General features: G+C 58.5%; 1 pseudogene; it reads right to left on the minus strand.

The window, feature by feature from the left end:
• Nucleotides 1-844: 844 nt before the first annotated feature.
• Nucleotides 845-13,768, minus strand: LOC140901058 (syntaxin-binding protein 2-like; annotated as a pseudogene).
• Between the last annotated feature and the right edge of the window lie 2,924 nt (nucleotides 13,769-16,692).

The raw sequence follows: 16,692 nt of genomic DNA on the forward strand, positions 1-16,692 counted from the left end.
CTCTGCCCTGCTGCTAGGGTGACCAGACAGCAAGTGTGAAAAATAGTGACAAGGGGTGGGGGGTAATAAGAGCCTAGATAAGAAAAAGCTCCAAATATCAGGACTGTCCCTATAAAATCGGGACATCTGGTCACTCTACCTGCTCCTGACCAACCCTGGACGCGCCTCCTACGCAGTCCTGGCTCCACCCCCACTTACTTGGGCACTCTGACTGCAACTCCTGCTAGGACCCCTCCCCCCTTCGGGAGCCGAGGTCCCCACTGGGGGACAGGGCCAAGAGGCCAGGGTGCCAGGCTGTGATGAGAGGGGTGCAGGGACCAGGGCTAGGCCAGCACCCCAAGGCGGTGAATGGGGATGATATGGGGGCAGAAGGGGGGTTCTCTTTAATCCTTTGCAGACTGGACAGACACAGCTTGGGGCTCAGTGGCTGGGTCACAACCGCCCCAAAGCCAGATGGTGGTAGCAGCCTCTGCGTGCCCCGCATCACTAGCGGAGGGCTGACAGGAGGGGGAGGGGGAGGTGCTGTGCTTTGGGTCCCAGGCAGGGGAGGTAGGAATGGCTGAAGCTGGTAGATAATGGAGCCAGACTCTGCCCCTACCCCATCGGGAGCAGGGTGGCCACAGGGCACAAAGGGTGACAGCCCTAGAGGCTGTGCCAGAGGGAGGGAGCCTGGCCTGCCCTCTGCCCTAACAGCCAAGGAGTCATTCCCCCCCCCCCCCCCCCCAAGAACTGACACCGCAGCCAGGAGTAGGGGGGAAGGTGCCTTGTTGAGAAGGGGAGGTGGAGCTGGGGACAGCGAGCTGGAGCTGTGGGGGGCAGAGTCTCTGGGGGGAGGGGGCTGCCTCTAGGCCTCCTCGGGGTCCAGCTGGTTGAGGGTTTGGATGTCATCCAGGAAGCGCTTGGGGGTCAGGATGTGACTGGAACCTGGGGGAGAGAGAGGTGGTTGGCAGCGGTCGGCACAGTGGCGCGGGTATGAGGCTGGCATCACCATCACCCCCATTTTTGCAGCTGGACCCTGCTCTAGTGCAGGAGGGGAGGGACTCTCTCCTACCCCCTGTTGTTGTACCAATAAAATAAAAACCAGCAGGATCTTATTAAAGGGAAAAGGCAAAATGCCACATTTATTGTAAATATAATAAAGAAATATAAAACTCACACTGTCCTATCGTTACTTATTCCTTACTTAATTATATATATATCTATATATTCATTCATTCATTCATTCATACCAGTTCTGCATAGGGGTTTATAGTTACCAGCCTAGAGGTTGCTCGTGACAGGGTACCGGCCAGGTAACCTGTACACGAGAGTGGAGCCGAGTCCATGTCAGATGCGCATCCGATGCTCCTGAAGGGTAGTGGCAGAACTGGAGACTCAAAGTTCTCAGTCCTTAGTGTCCATTTTTATAGGAATTTCTTCCTATGCCAGTCCGTGGAATTTGCTTTGTCATATTGTTAGTCATGACTGCTCCAGGACGGCTGTCAGGTGCTCATCAGCTTTCTTCATCCTTTGAATTGGTCGGGTGGATCCCAGTTTGCCCTCCGGTGGGGTTCTCTGGTTGTCTCCACCTGGCGTCTTCTTCGGCCAATCGATGTTAAATTCCTAGGCTGGCACTTCCCTGTTTATTCAAAACCCACCATTCATTCACATACATTCCTTACTTTAATAAAAAAAACCACATTTCTCATTTCACCGAGTATTGTTATTTTATTTGAGACTCCCTGTCTCTTGACATTCCTTCGGTATTGCCTTTCTTTTATTATACAAAGGTGTTATTTATTTGAGACTCCCCGTTTTTTTAACATTCCTGATCCAAACTATAGAAGGTGGGAGTCTCTATGTGACATTTCTATGAGCGCCGCTCCAATTCGCGGTTCTTCATGGGTGTTACAAACAAGCATGTCAATCTCCATTACAAAGTGTCCGTTTGCAAAGTAGAGCCAATTGAACAGAAAGTGAAGTTAGTTAAAAAGCATGTCAATCTCCATTACAATCAATGGAAAGCGCCAATACAGAGAAAGCAGAGTCAATTAAGCCATTTAGTTTTCCAAGCGTCCATCTTAATAACAAGTGAGAGAAAGTATCAATTTAGAGAAAGCAAAGCCAATTGAGCGGTTTGCAAGGTACGGTTTGCAAGCTTTAATACAGAATTGTAAATCAATATTGCAGATTTACAATTATGTCAAAAAGAAGAATTATAAATGCAGATTTAATAAATATTATAAATCAATATTGCAGGTTTACAATTTCTTATGAACAGAATCACAAATATTGGAATATGCCTACACTGTGGCCTGGCACCGCACCCCTCGTGCCGCTGTACCCTGCACAGCCAGGCAAGAATCCACGCGCTGACAGTGTTCCTCACCCTTGGGTCTTTGAGGGGTGTGTGCAGGGGGTGAGCCATATCCCTATGGGAGTTACTGGGGGTGTCTGACTGGGCCCCCACACATGGTCCCTGGGCAATGAGAGGCCTGGGGAGCCAGCAGCCAGGAGATCAGGTGGCTAGATACAGGCCTTGTGGGACAAGCACATCTGTTCCCAGACCCCTGGGTGCGGGAGGACAGAGGGTAGCATGGGCCCCCTGTGGGTGCTGGGCAGGCAGTTTTAGGGTCTCCCCCACCCAGGGGGTCCCAACTGTCCCTGACCTGGGCATTCCAGCCACCCTTCCCCCCAGGACTCGCCCTACTCACCGATCACCACCTCCCACTTGCCCCTGGTGGCCGGGGTCAATTCGTAGGCGCAGCGCATCTCAGACATGGACACCCCACCCAGCACGTAGATGATGAGGCGCGGGCCCATCTGGTACTCAGTCGCTGGCTTGTTCTTGTGCCAATGCCTGAAGCGGGAGCTGGGGGAGAGAGGGGCAGTGTGGATACCAGGGGCTCGCTGAGGGAATGCCAGGTGTAGGGGTGGGCACTGCCCAAAACGGGGGCTGGGGGGAGAGAGGGGCAGTGTGGATACTAGGGGCTCGCTGAGGGAATGCCGCATGGAAGGGCAGGGCCTGGAGGAGGATGGGAGGCAGAAGGGAGTAGGGGAGGGTGGCACCTGCCCTGGGCTGGGGGTGCTGTCTAAAGCTCATCCAGTCCCTTTCCTCTATCCTGGACCCTGGTGTGTTGAGGGACTGCTGGGGCGTGGGGGACACGGTAAGAGGGGTCCAGGGCTCCAGGCTCTTGGGCACCCCCTCCCCTGCAGAGGACAGGGCCCTGGCCATGCACTCCCAGGCACAGAGGCTCCCACACCCTGGGGGGTGTGTGTCAGGGCTCTGCTGTCCACAGCCCAGCCAGGCTCAGCCTTACCTGACAGCAGCCTGGGAGCTGGTGGTAGGGACCGGGTCTGACACGAAGGGCCACAGACTCTTGTCCAGTTTGTCCTCAAGGATGTCCTGGCAGGGGAGGACAGATCAGCAGGGGCCAAGCAGCAGGAACCTCTGACCTGGTGGCCAAGCCAGGCCCCATTGGGGCGGAGGGGCTGAGATGGCTCCTCACTCAATGATTGACAGTCCCTGGGGGGAGCAGCCTGGGGCCCACTTTCCAGGGTGGGGCATGGGGAGCCAGCAAAGAGCACGCTGACTCCTCCAGTGATGCCCCCAACTCTCCACATCCCCCTCAGCTGCTCAGTGCCCTGCTGTGACCTGCCTACCCATCCACCGTTATGGGGAGGGCAGAGACCTCCTGCAGCCGGATCCAGGGCCCCTCACTTGGGGTGGGGGAGGCAGGGGGCTGCCCTCAGTGCCCCTTCCCTGCTGCGGGCAGATCCAGGCCCTGCCTCTTGCTCCATGAGGTGTGTCCCAGCCACGCAGGGGGCCCAGGCTATGATACATCCTAATGCCACATAATAGGGGCTTTTACATTAGTCCGCTGCTTTGACTTGTACAGGGAAGCTTAAGGCCTGCCAAGCTGTGGCTGGCGCAGAAGGGGGCGCCCCTGATTGGATTATGCATGGGACTGAGGTTACTGCAACTACCTGCCCCAAAATCCCACAGGAGGAACCATCACAATGCTGGAACAGGGGCCTGGGAGCCTCCCACCTCTGATCTGCCAGGGACAGGAGCTCTGGTCGGGGGGTTAATTCTTGGCCTGGAGGAGCCCCAAGCCAGTAGGTTGAAGGCAACTAAGTGTGCCCCCCACCCCCTTGAGGAGTGCCCCACAGGACTGGGTGATGAGGGGCTCAGCCCCCAGTAAGGGTGGGGGGAAGGAGTGACCATGTCACCTTTCACAAGCTAAGCAGGTTTGGGCCCAGGCAGTGCTTGGATAGGAGACCTCTAAGGAAAAGCCACTGGGTGCTGGGAGGTGCGAGTGAGTCAGCAGAGGGTGCTCTATGACCCCAGGGAGTGGGCGGGGGGCTCTGCAGGGGGTGCTCTCCCCGGTCAGTCAGTGACCAGTACTGTGCTGCAGGAGTTCATCCTTTAGATGAACGTCACACAGCTGCTCCTCACTGGAGGTTAGACCAAGGACCCTGCCAGCCATTCAGATTCCAGTGCCAGTCACGACAGTGTGCTGCCTGGATCCTCTGCACTTCCAGCCCCACACACTGATCACCTCCTGCCCTAGACTCTTGGGCAGCGCTGCTGGGCGGCTGTTAACAGCTGCCTGCCACTCCTTAGGAAGAATTCAGCCCTGGTGAGGAACCCCTGTATATACTGCCCATACCCCACCCCAGAGCTGGCAGCATCTCAGCACCGGGTAAGACAACTCCCCTGCACTCGTGTCTATGATTTAAGACCCCTAAGGATGGCAGCAGGAGAGGACTCGCTGATGAGCCCCTCACATGGCTAGAGCCCTGCGCAGATACAAAAATGTGGATGTGCATCAGCCTGCGATCCACAAGCCGCCTTTTACCTGTATCCGCATCCACACCGGCAGCAGCTAGCGAGGGTGGGGAAGGGGTCTTGCAGGGAAGAGGCAGTGTGGAGGGGGCAGGGTCTCTAGGAGAAGGGGCAGCTTGGAGGGGGCGGGGTCTCGAGAAGGGGCAGTGTGGGGGCGGGGTCTTGAGGAGAAGGGGCAGTGTGGAGGGGGTGGGGGCTGGGGGGGGAAGGGGTTTCTCATCACGTGCCGCTCCTGGGGGGTCACGAGTGTACACGGCAGCAGCAGAGCATGTTGCATCACAGTGGGGTGGAGGGGTGGGGTGCCGGGGCCTCACCCTCTCCAATCCCAAATCCTGCTGCTCAGGAGCTGGTGGGGACACTGGTGCTGCTCGAGCTGCTGGACAGGAAGCCGCGCGGTGGGGCGAGTGGGTGCCGGACAGCCCCAACTCCGACGTGTTGCCTAGCCACTGGCTGTGGGCCGGCGGCCCCGAGTGCCCTGCGTCCCCCGGGCTGCCTGAGCCAGATGCCGCGGGTCAGGCGCTGCTGGGGAGTACAGCCCTGCACGGTTGTATCTGCAGCCAATCCACTATCCGCAGAAATGGGGCACGGATATGCAGGGCTCTACACATGGCTGCCCCCAAACCACCCCCTTGGGCCCAGCCTGCCAGTTGTGACCCCAGTCCCCAAGGCCAGGAAGCAGATGGCCCGGTACCTCCATGATGTCCTTGAGCATGGGGATCCAGTGGGAGAGCTGGTAGCTGGACTCCAGCCGCGCTTTCCTCTTCGGTCGCAGCTGCCTGCTCTGGGGGAGGAAGGGAGAGGGGGTGAGAGGCAGCAGGGAGGAGGTGCGGGCTGGGAACGGGGGCAGACAGGGAGAGCGTGGCCTACCTGAGTCGCGCCAGTCAGGCTGGCAGGGGAGAGGCAGAGAAAACAGAATGGATCACTGAGTGAGAGAGAGAGAGAGAGAGAGAGACTGATGGGAGAACAGAGCTGCTTCCCCTCATTCACCGCATGGCCACCCCAAGCAGTGGTCACCAGCTCCAGCTCGCTGGCGATCTGAGGTCCTGACTCCCAGTATCCTCTGCCAGGGCAGAAGAAGTCACCCCAGATGGGGAGTAACTCGGGGTCACCCTCCTATGGGGAGGGCGTCACCCCACTGTACAGGGACAGAGGCCACCTCTGTGCTGGGAGTAGGTCACTGCCATAGGGCGGCACCTCCAGGATGGCCTGGGCTCCCCTGTGCAGCACAGATCTGCCCCCTGGCATGAGTACAGCTGCTGGCCCCTGGCTCCAGTCCCTTACCCCAGGCGTGAGAGAGATGCCCAGGAACAGCATGTTGTGGATGATGTCTCTCTGCTGCTGGATGTTGGCATGCTGGATCAGCTTGGTGAGGTTCTCCTTGTCCACACCTGCACGGGGACAGACAGGTCAGCCCTAGCACCCCTGGGACGCACCCACAGCCCAGGCACACGAGTCCGTGGCCCCAGGAGTCCTAGTTCCCCGATCAAATCCTGAGATCCTGCTCTTCCCACCCCTCTCAGAGCTGGGGGTAAACCCAGGAGTCCTGGCTCCCAGGCCCCCTCTATCCCACTAGACCCCACTGCCCTCCCAGAGCTGAGCATAAAACCCAGGAGTCCTGGCTCCCAGAACCATCCGCTCTAACCCACTGAACCCCACACAGTTAATGATCGAATTTAGGTTCTTGCTGCTCCTCCCTCAACAGGTTCTCTCGGGCGCTGGGGTCAGGGGTCTCTCTAGTTCCCCCTGGCAGTGCAATGGGAGCCCCCGTCCCCCTGATCTGGGCTATTCCTATTCCTGCCTCTGCCACCTACTCCTGGCATGCTGCTCCATGCCTCAGTTTCCCCCGTGTAACATGGGGATAGTGCTTTCACCTGTGACAGGGAGGCTTGGCAAGAGCCTCAGGAATATCCCTGGGGGGACTCAACGGGAGTCACAGCAGCAGGGTGTGCACAGAGCAGGATTTTCCCTCCCCAGCGCCGCTATCAGCTCCTGAGAATAGCCCAGATCAGACTGGGGCTGCAGGCTGGAGCCAGCTCTGCTGCAGCAAGTAGCTCCGGTGGTTAACAAGCATGCTGTCAGTCTCTTCCCTGGGTAGATGGTTTGGGCAGCCAGGTGTGTGCCAGGCTCCCCTCTGGAGGCAGGCCTGTACTGCCAGCTGTGAGTTACAGAGCATCTGTGCCATGGGAGCCAGCTATCCCAGAGGGGGCCCCCCTGCCCGAGATTGGTAGCATTATCTCCCTTTTACAGATGTGGAAACTGAGGGGTAAATAGGGGAGGTGACTTGCCCAGAAGGGCTGTGGCCATTAATCCAGCCACACAGGGAATGCTATTGTTCTGCCAACCCCTCAGGATCTCCAAGGGTGTCTAGACCCCACCCCTCCCCCCGCCAGGATCTCCGAGCAGGTTCTAAATCACTCCTCCCTCCTTCTACTTCTCATGTGCTCCCCCGCGGCTCTGTCCCATGGCAAGGGCGTGGCCAGCACAGCTCGCTCACCTCTCCCATGCTGGGCTCGTATGCCTTGAACGCCTTGAGTTTGGCCAGCACAGCGTGCACCAAGTGGAAGTTATCTTCATGGTCCCTGCAGCAAAGACAAACCCTGTGGGTCAGAAACAGCTCCTCCCCCAGGGGCACATGCACTTCCTGTAGGAGGTAACCAGGTACCCTCGCCCTTTGGGCACACTCACTTCCTGTAGAGGATGGCTGGGTACTTCTCCATGGCACACTCACTTCCTATAGGGGATACCTGGGTACCCTTTCCCCTGGGCACACTCACTTCCTGTAGTGGATGGCTGGATACTCCTCCAGGGTTTCACACAATGTGGCAATCTGCTCTGCCAGATTCTCCATCTGCTTGTTCTTTTCGAAAAAGCGGTAGGGGCTGAACCAGTTGTGGAAGCTCTATGGCCTGTCCAGGGAGTACACCTTGGGGACAGGGGAGAGCAGAGATCAGACCCCAGTGCCAACTGCTTGCAGCCAGGCCAGCTGTGCCCCATAGACGCGCTGTTGGATCAGGCCAGCCTGGTGGAGCTGTAGCGAGCCCCTAGTGAGGAAGAGATCCCTTTGCCAGTGCCACTCCTGTTGTGGTAGAGGGATAGCGAGCCAGAGATTCATGTACCAGCCTGGGATGAAGATGCCCCAGGTTCAGGTCCTTACTTGGCTGCAGACTCCCAGGTGTCCTCAATGTTGGGGGAAGGGGCTTGGAGACGCTTCTCATCTGGCGAAAGCCCCAGCATAGCCACGGGCAAACCCGGCATCAAGGCGCGTCTGCCGCTGTCGCTTATTTCACTGGCCGAACAGAACGAGCCATGGGGACAAACGTGCTTGGACACCAATAAATAGTATCGGCCCATGAAGGGTTTGCTGGCGCAACGGGACGGGTGAGCCAGCATAGCCTCCTGACGGACACTCAGCTTCTACCAGCCAAAGCTTCTCTTGGCACAGCTGGCACCGGTACCCCAGATGAAATCAGCTAGAGTGGCGAAAGGACTGCTTTGCCAGCGTAACGGCACCTACCCAGGGGCTCTGCCACCACAGCTGCATCAGTTACAGGGGGATTTTTTCTCTCATGTCCCCGTAACAAACCCATACCAACAAAGCTTTTGTATGTAGACCAGGCTCATGTCTCTCTGTGCCTCAGTTTCCCCATCAATGCAATGGGGCTGACACCCCAGTCCTGCCCCTCAGGGGCAGGAGGGGGGAAATCCACTGATGACACAAGGAGGGGATGGGGTGGTTGGGTAAAGGGCAGGCGTGTAGAGTATCGGGCTGTCTTGCAGGCCTAGTATAAACCACCAGTAAGAGCTGGTAAAGCCAGGGAGGCAGGGCCCTCCTCCCCCATACATCTACCATCCCCACCAGGTGCAAGCCAGCGATTCCAGGTCTCACAGGGTGTGAGCAGCCAGCTAGTCCCTGCTGCCCTGTGCTGGCGTCAAACCCGGGGCCCTAGAAGGGAAAGGTTCCCCCGCCAAGCCACATGAACCACTAAGGGTGGGGTGTCGTACGTCACCATCCGCCGCGCGGACCTGCTCCTCCAAAGCCCGGCCACCCCTCACCCGGCTCTCGTAAGGCAGGAAGGCCATGTTGATCTCCTTGAGGGTTTTGATGACCTTGGTGATCCGTGACTTCCTCAGCTCCTTGAACAGAGGCTCAGGACAGGCTGCAAGGCAGAGGCAGTGGGTGGGAGTGACAGGCACAGGGCTCAGGACCCCCAGCACAGCACCAGCCCCCACGGACGGGGCCAGACCGGGCACAGCAGGGGCAGTAGTGCTGCACGCCTGTGGGGAACCTGGGCGAGCCAGCAGGGCCACACAGGAGTCAACGATGAGTCCAGCCCCCCCCCCGAACCAGAGTCATGCCGGGTTCTTGCCTTCTGCAGCATCAGCAGCGAGGGGGAGCCACAATCTCTCCTACGCAGCCCCTGTCTCACACCCTGCCCTCAGCCCCCCGGCAGGGCTGAGTGACCAGAGTGTACAACATAGGATGATGCACAAGGAGGAACAGGGACTTGGGCTCCCCCTGCCGCTGTAATGGGGAGAAGCTGATCTGACCCTGACACACTGGGTATTCTGGTGCTGTCCCATCCCCCCACCGAGTTGGGACTGATGGAGCAATGCATGCTGGGAATGGTAGCCAGAGGCCTCCTTTCTGGGCACATGCTGCAGGTGTCTGTGAGCCGTGCTGGCTGGAGGCAGGCCCGTGGGGGAGAAGGGGGGGAAGGGATAGGTGGCGTCATAGAATCATAGAATATCAGGGTTGGAAGGGACCCCAGAAGGTCATCTAGTCCAACCCCCTGCTCGAAGCAGGACCAATTCCCAGTTAAATCATCTCAGCCAGGGCTTTGTCAAGCCTGACCTCATTCGGTCTGGCCTGCTGGGGCTGCATCCCCTGCAGGAGGGCAGAGCATAATCAGGGTGCTGCGCACTGGCCTGCCGGCAGAGAGAGTCTCCCCCACCCCCAGGCTCCAGTGTGCCGCTGTCCAGGCTCCCAGCTGGGGGATCCCCCGACCCCCGATACTCACGGCTGAGGAAGAAGACGTGAACTGCCTTGTAGTTGAAGGTGGGGGTGCCCTGGAAGTCATTGATCAAAGCCTGCACCGACTGCAAAGGGGGAAGAAAGGGTGTGTCAGCACCTGCCGAGGCCTCTCCCTGCTGCTCAAATGGCCCAGCCCATGCCCAGCCCCTGGGGACTCAGGGCCTAGCATGATGCCATCAGGAGGTGGGCTGGTTTTTACCCCCCTGGCTCTGGGCTCCCTCCCCACCTGGAGCAGGGCTTGTCCCCATGTGCCCGGGACATCCTTAGGGCCCAGTCATGTCTCTCGCTGCCACAGAAGTGTCCATGCCCGGCCACAGATGGGGCCTGGCATTGCCTTGCTGCTGAACTAAGTGGGCTCTGAGCAGTGCCCAGGGAACAGCCGGCCGAGCAGCAATCCCAGGCAACTACCATCAGGGCCCCCTCCCTCCCCGGGCGCCATGCTGGGCACCTGCAGCTTCGCCACGCCAGCTAGCCTGGCAGGGTGTTTGGAACCTGTTCAGACCCCTCGACCAGCCATTGTGACAGGTGAGAACCTGGCTGCCCTGTCCCAAGCCCCAGGCCCCAGCTCGCAGTCCTCTCCTACAGCGCTCCCTCCGCGGGCAGCCCCTGCGGGTTCTGGGCTTCACCCTGCTCTGCCAGCGCCCCCTGCCCCTGGTCTCCCTCCACTCACCTTGCTGCTGCAGATGCAGGAGCCTCCTCCCCAACAGCCCCTGCTCCCTGAGCCTCTGCCTCATCGAGTCTCCTTCGCTTTGAGTCTCAGCTGAGGTCGCCTCTCTCCGCCTGCTGCACCTGCCCATCCAATCCCCACAGGATTGCACTGCGGAGAGGTCTGGGGGACAGTCTGTGCCTCACGTGGCAAAGAACATGAAGCCCAGCTCCGGGGAAGCAGCCTCCTAGGGAGCCCCTACTGGCCCCATTCCCATCCTGACGTTGTGCTGCGCACAGAGAAATGGAACGAGGGGAGTCTCCGTGTTCCCCTAGGAAAGCCCTGTAGGCCATTGGCCCAACATCTCCACCACCTTCCTGCCGTGCCGAATGCTCCCTCTGCCGCACCGGCCTAACCCGCTGCTCCACATCCCCCGGCCCAGTCCATGCCGGGGGCTCAATAACCTGCCTGGCCAATGGTGCATACTGCCCCCATGCTTGGCACTCTCCTGCTCCTCCTCCCACCCAGGCTGATTCACTGGTCCCAGTGGTCTGATCCGGTGTGTGTGTGTGGGGGAGATATGGGGCTAGCTGGACAAGCTGGGTCTGATCCAGCGCGGTGGGAAGGCAGACATACCCAAGCCTAGCTGGGGACGGATGATGGGCTAGACAGAGCAGGGATCTGATCCAGCCTGGAAAAGCTCAGGTTCCTAATGAATCTCAAGAGGCTGGAGGGGGAGGAGCATGATATATGGATACAGCATATCCCCAGGGGGACACCAGGGCAACAGGTTCGGCCTGCTTACCTTCCATTCTCTTTCCTTCTTCACGAGGACAACGCTGAGGATCTCTGCGAGGGAAAGAGACGGGGATTAGTGGTGGGGCTCAGACGGGACGGCTGTGCCCTGAGCCAGGACCCACTGGCTGGTGGAAGGACGCCTCGGGGAAGTGGCTCAGAGGCTGCTTTCAGGCCAGATAGTGTTGTGCTCCTAGCAGAGCCCCCAGTCAGCGATCGTGGTGGGGTGACAGGCTAGATGGGCCATGGGTCTGATCCCCCTTCCTTTCTGCCAGGCTGGATACGAGCGCAGCTGAACTAAGGATCTGGCCCCGTGCAGGAAGAAAACAGATCCTGTCCAGCACCTCTTGACTGGAGGGGATCCAGGGACCCTCACTGTGTATGGGGGACAGCAACACAACAAAGACTTCAAATTCTGAGTCCTGCACATAGAACCCCTCCAAGGCATGCCCCACTCAGGGAACTGCTGGCCTGTCTCCTGGGCACCTTCCACAGCCCAGCTAAGCAATTAGATAGTCAGCTCTTCGGGCCAAGCACCATCTTTTTGTTGGTGATGACTGGCGCTCCTGGGCACCCTGTAATACACCTAATGAATAATGTACAACGCCTTGCAAAATGGGGCCTTGGTCCATGACTGGGACTCCTGGGTGCTACCATAATACATCTGTTTGTTTTACCCCTACGAAGCACCTGATTCTGGCTGGCCCCGTAGGGCAATAGCCCCGAGACCCTGACCTGTGCTCTCACTCTCACTCCCACTCCCGGTAGCTGGTGTGCGTGAGTGCACTGCCCAACACACTATGTTTCCCCCATAACTCAAGCAATGCCTCTCCCTACCCCACCTCTAGCCCATCAGGACTTGGCTGCTTGGTCCTAATGAGGCTCCAGGGGCTATTCTGCACCAGGACGCGCTGGCCTCCCTGCTGCTTTCCTGCAGTCCTTTACACCTGCGGCATGCGGACGCCCCGTTCACTGGGGCACGTGGGGCTCGAGTGCACGGTAAGGGGCTGGCAGCACAGACTGGATCTAGACATGGCGAAGGCAGACACAAACCTGCTTTCTCCACGCATTTCGACCCTGAACTGCAGCTACACCCCCCCCTCCCCACGCCAGCCCTGGACTGCCCCCACCAGCTGTGCCAGTGCCCCTCACTACTGACTGGAGCCCTTGCTATCCCAGCCCTGGCTCCCACCCACTCCCAGCTCCGCCAGTGCCCCTCACTCCTGTCCACAGCCCCCTGCTATGCTAGCCCTGGTCTGTCCCCCACCAGCTCTGCCTCACTCCTGACCTGCAGCTATTCCAGTCCTGGGATCCCTGCCTCACGGCTCTGCAGATGCCCCTCACTCCTGACTGCAGCCCCCTGCTATCCCAGCCCTTTGCTTACCCCCCCCATTCCCAGCTCCACCAGTGCCCCTCACTCCTGACCCGCAGCTATTCCAGTCCTGGGTTCCCCCCCTCACAGCTCTCAGATGCCCTTCACTCCTGACCCGCAGCCCCCTGCTATTCCTGTTCAGAGACCCCTCTTGAACCAGGGCAGTATGGCCCACCCCAAGTATTCAGAAGTCACATGTCAGGCCCTCCTAATTGTGCGATTTAGTGAGGAAAAGCTAAGAGAAGAGCTAAGGGTTATTAGCACCACCGGCCGTCCTGAGCTGTGGGCCACTTTTGCTCTGTCCCAGTTCTGGGGGCAACCATGGAACATCAGAACTGAATCCACTTTGCAAGGGTCTTTTAAACCCCAGGTCTGTGGTCTGGATTTAGCCACAGGCCCCATCCACTGCAGCCTGGGCTGGAGATTCAGCAGTGGGTTGGGCTTCTGAAGTAACAGAAGTGGGTTGGGCTTCTGAAGTGTAAGGCTTTACCTTGATCTCTCCTACATTACAGCTATAGCCTACGCCAGCTCTGTGTTGGGGCCGGGCAGAAGTGTACTGCTTTACTATGTTACGAAGTGGCTATGACGTCATTTTTCTCCTTGCGCGCAGCCGTTACCCGTTCTGACAGGCTGTTTATAATGCTAACTTTACTAGTTTTCAGAGGTTGTCGGGGGGGTGGGGGGGGAGTGTGCAAGGTGGAAGTTTCGCCTAGTGCACAAAATATCCTTGCACTGGCCCTGGTGGGAGTCATCCTGATGGAAAGAGATGACGACGATGACGCCCCCACAAAATGCAGCTCCTATGGGAGGGGGCAGCCCTTGGGGGTGGGGCAGACAGCCTCCTCCCCTTCCTGGTGTGTGACAGGCAGGCGGGGGGAGCTCTCTGCTCCGACTGACTCCTAATCCTCCCCGAGGGTGAGACACACCCAGGAGCACCCCTCCCAGGGCTCCCCAACTGGGCCCTGCCCCCCCAGACCCACACCCAACCAGACCCTGCCCCCGACCGGCTCCACACTCAGACCCCCCGGCTCCGCACTCACTCTTGCGCACCACCGCCTTCAGTCCGGACGGGGCCATCTCCGCCTCTTGCCACATCCCCTCGAGCCCTGTGGGTAGAAATAGGACTCAGCTGTGTGCGGGGTGGGGCTGGAGTCAGGACTCCTGGGTTCTGCCCCGGCTCTGCTCCTGTCCTTGGGCACGCCCTGGCCTCTCCCTGCCATGCTCTGGGGAGTGTCTGTGACGCTGGACGACGGCCCCTAGTGACGCTGAAATCAGTCACTGGTGGATGGGCCCGGCCCCCCCTTGTGTCACTGATGGACGGGCCCAGCCCCCCCAGTGACTGATTTCAGTATAAAGCAACTGGGGTGCTGGCGGGTCGATGTCTGCAAGGCTGAAGACGGCCGAACGCCGCAGCCCCCCACTTCTGGCGCTGCAAGGGCTGGGCCTGGGCACCAAGGGGCGGGCGCCCAGTGACAGGGCCACGCAGGTCCCCACTGAACCCCCACCTGGTCATGTGGGGCGCAGAGGGAGGCGGGGGCCTCGGGCAGGGTTAAAGCGAGGACTGGGTTGGGGTAGTGGGGCCTCAGCCCACTCCAGTCAGGGCCCCCCAGTGAGCTGCAAGTCCCCCCTCCAACCAGTGTCCCCCCCTCAGCAGTGCCCCTCGCCCCCCCCTCCACGCACCTCCCCCCTCGGTCAGGCCCCTCGCCCACCTGCACCCAGCCCCCCTCAGCCAGGCCCCGTGTTGTACCCAGGAACAGGAGCAGGTCGAATGGACCTGGCTTTGCTAAAACTTTTTGTGTAGCCTGTTGGTGTACCCCCGGAAGACCTCTGCGTACCCCCAGGGGCACCCGTAACCCTGGTTGAGAACCACTGGGTTAGAGAAACGTGTGTGTGTGTGTGTGTGTCTAGGAATCAGGACTCCTGGGGTCTATCCTGACTGCGAGCGGAGTGGGGTCTAATGGTTAGAGCAGAGAGCTGGCAGGTAGGATTCCTGGGTTCTAGTCCAGGCGATGCAACTGATTCATTCTGTGACATGGTTTGTTCTGCCTTGTCCTCCTGTGACATGTGGAGCGCAAAGACCTGCCCCAGCCCTTCCCTTCCGGCTGGGTGGTGCAGGAATTAATGTCCATAGAGCCTGGGCTCTAAGATCCTGGAGCAAAGCATCCTGGAGAAGGAATTAGTTCCCCAAGCTTGACTGGCTCCCTGCCCCATCCCTCCCTCCATTAATCAGAACGAATCCCTCATGGCAGAGCTGTTGTCTGGTTACCCGCAGTGCAGACCCAATTTATTGTGTCCTGGCTGCTGTTCAGCTCAGGTTAACAGCATGGTCTGTTTCTGTGAACTCCCCCAGAGCTTTCGAATGGAAGTGAGAGTCTTCTTCACATCCTGCTCTAAACTGTGAGTAGTGTCGCTCTGTGGCTGTTGAACAGCTGCTGCATTCCTACCCCAGAGGTGGCATCATTTCAGTGCTGGGTGGGTGATCCCTGTGTAGTGTTGTTGAGTGCAGTTGCACATCAGCTATGCTCCATCCAGAGCTGTCTGCATTTCAATGCCAGGTGAGTGATCCCTGTATTGTGATGTGGGGGGGGAGGGATAGCTCAGTGGTTTGAGCATTGACCTGCTAAACCTAGGGTTGTGAGTTCAATCCTTGAGGGGGAGCCATTTAGGGATCTGGGGCAAAAACTGGGGATTGTCCCTGCTTTGAGCAGGGGGTTGGACTAGATGATCTCCTGAGGTCCCTTCCAACCCTCATGTTCTATGATACGCTGCTGCGCTCCACCCCAGAGGTATTTGTATTTCAGTGCTGGGCGAGCAATCCATGTGTTGTTATGCAGCTACTACGCTCCACTCCAGAAGTGGATGCAATTCAGTGCAGGGTGAATGAAAGTCCATGTCTCATTTTGCAAAGCATGGGTTCTCCAAGCAAGGGTGCTGTCTGTCCCATGTTCCTGCTCAATAGACTCTGGATTCTTAGCATCAGCGGAGCTACATTTTGAGCCGTGGTGGAACCAGGAGGCAGCTGGGTCATTGGTGGTTCCACCTTCAGTTATACCTATTGGCTTGAAAAGGCGCCACACGTATACCTAATGGCTGGTGAGGGGGGCAGTTGCCCCCCAGCCCACTATTAGCTCTGCCACTGATTCTTTTTAAATGTTCATTGCGCTGCTTCCACCAGCCACTTTGATTTCATTTCGTTTTACAGACCCAAGCAAAATGCAAGCGGCAACCTGGCCAGAAGCAGATCCGTGTAATTGAACAGACTCATCCAATTACTGAGCCTTCCCAGAGCCAGGTGCTGCCCTCACGATACATCAAACCTAGAGGACCTGCTAGGCTCCCAGTAGATGTAGCCTAGAGCCAAACGCAGGCCAGGCAATGTGGCTTCGCCCATGGAGTTCAGGTCCAGGGATTCAGTAGGGAGTAAATGGCCAGCACTGGATGCTTCAGGTTTTGGTGCCCACCCAGAGATGGCTGGGGGCTGATTTTCAATTACACACCTGTGGCTGGCCCAGGCCAGCTGACTCCAGCTCCCGGGGCTCGGGCTAAGGGGCTGTTTAGCTGCGGTGTAGCCTTTGGGGCTCAGGCTGGAGCTTCGACTCTAGGACGATGCGAGGTGGGAGGTTCCCAGAGCTCGGGCTCCAGCCCAAGCCAGAACGTCTGCACCACAAATAAACAGCTGCTCAGCTCGAGCCCTGTGAGCCGGAGTCAGGTGGCCCGGGCCAGCCGTGGGCATGTAACTGCAGTGTAGACACACCCTAAGTGCCCACAAGCCCCCTGGGAGCTGCGGGTATTTAGCACCTCTGAAATCTAGGCCCCCGGTGTCTCAAAGTTAGGGGCCATTCAAAATCTTCTTGCCAGTGTCTTCCTCCACCCCCCACTGCTCCTCGGACGTTCCTGTTAACTGCTGGAAATGGCCCACCTTGATTATCACTACAAAAGGTTTTCTCCCCCCCCCCCGCTCTCCTGCTGGTAATAGCTCATCTTAAGTGATCCCTCTCCTTACAGTGTATATGATATCA

The sequence above is a fragment of the Lepidochelys kempii genome, chromosome 20 (genome assembly GCF_965140265.1).
Source record: "Lepidochelys kempii isolate rLepKem1 chromosome 20, rLepKem1.hap2, whole genome shotgun sequence".
In the NCBI taxonomy this organism is placed as follows: Eukaryota; Metazoa; Chordata; order Testudines; family Cheloniidae; genus Lepidochelys; species Lepidochelys kempii.